This window comes from Phyllobates terribilis, unplaced genomic scaffold (assembly GCF_046119375.1).
Source record: "Phyllobates terribilis strain yellow unplaced genomic scaffold, ASM4611937v1 Scaffold_4__5_contigs__length_816908805, whole genome shotgun sequence".
In the NCBI taxonomy this organism is placed as follows: domain Eukaryota; kingdom Metazoa; phylum Chordata; class Amphibia; order Anura; family Dendrobatidae; genus Phyllobates; species Phyllobates terribilis.
In genome coordinates this window covers 423952324-423953203 of record NW_027362764.1, presented here as the reverse complement: position 1 = coordinate 423953203, position 880 = coordinate 423952324, and positions in this window count along the sequence as shown.

The window sequence follows — 880 nt, the reverse complement described above, 5'->3', positions numbered from 1 at the left end:
GGTATATATGTAGCTTACCACGGGCCTAGGTGGTCTGGAGTTGGGACCCGGTAGTATTTGTCTACCCTTTTATATGCATTACTTCAACTTTGATATACAGTAAGGTTTTTAATATAGGCAGTATAGGTACCGTCCCAATTTAGGGTCACCTTGCCGCTGGTGGGACGGCTTGTATACTTTTTTTGATCAAAAATAGTTCACTAAGTACCCTATATTTATTATGCAACTTTGCTTTACATTTATATATAATGATGGTAGGGTATGAGATATATTTTTGTCTTTTGTAGGTTTTGCTTCTTTTTGCTAGTGTGAACATGCTCCTATTTCTTGCATGTCTACCATCTTAGACCTCAGTTCACATTGCTTGTTTTTTTGTCTTGTTTGCATTCTGTGCAATTTAAGGGTGTGGCATCCCCTTTGTTGAGCTGATTGGTATATATGTAGCTTACCACGGGCCTAGGTGGTCTGGAGTTGGGACCCGGTCCTATTTGTCTACCCTTTTATATGCATTACTTCAACTTTGATATACAGTAAGGTTTTTAATATAGGCAGTATAGGTACCGTCCCAATTTAGGGTCACCTTGCCGCTGGTGGGACGGCTTGTATACTTTTTTTGATCAAAAATAGTTCACTAAGTACCCTATATTTATTATGCAACTTTGCTTTACATTTATATATAATGATGGTAGGGTATGAGATATATTTTTGTCTTTTGTAGGTTTTGCTTCTTTTTGCTAGTGTGAACATGCTCCTATTTCTTGCATGTCTACCATCTTAGACCTCAGTTCACATTGCTTGGTTTTTTGTCTTGTTTGCATTCTGTGCAATTTAAGGGTGTGGCATCCCCTTTGTTGAGCTGATTGGTATATATGTAGCTTAC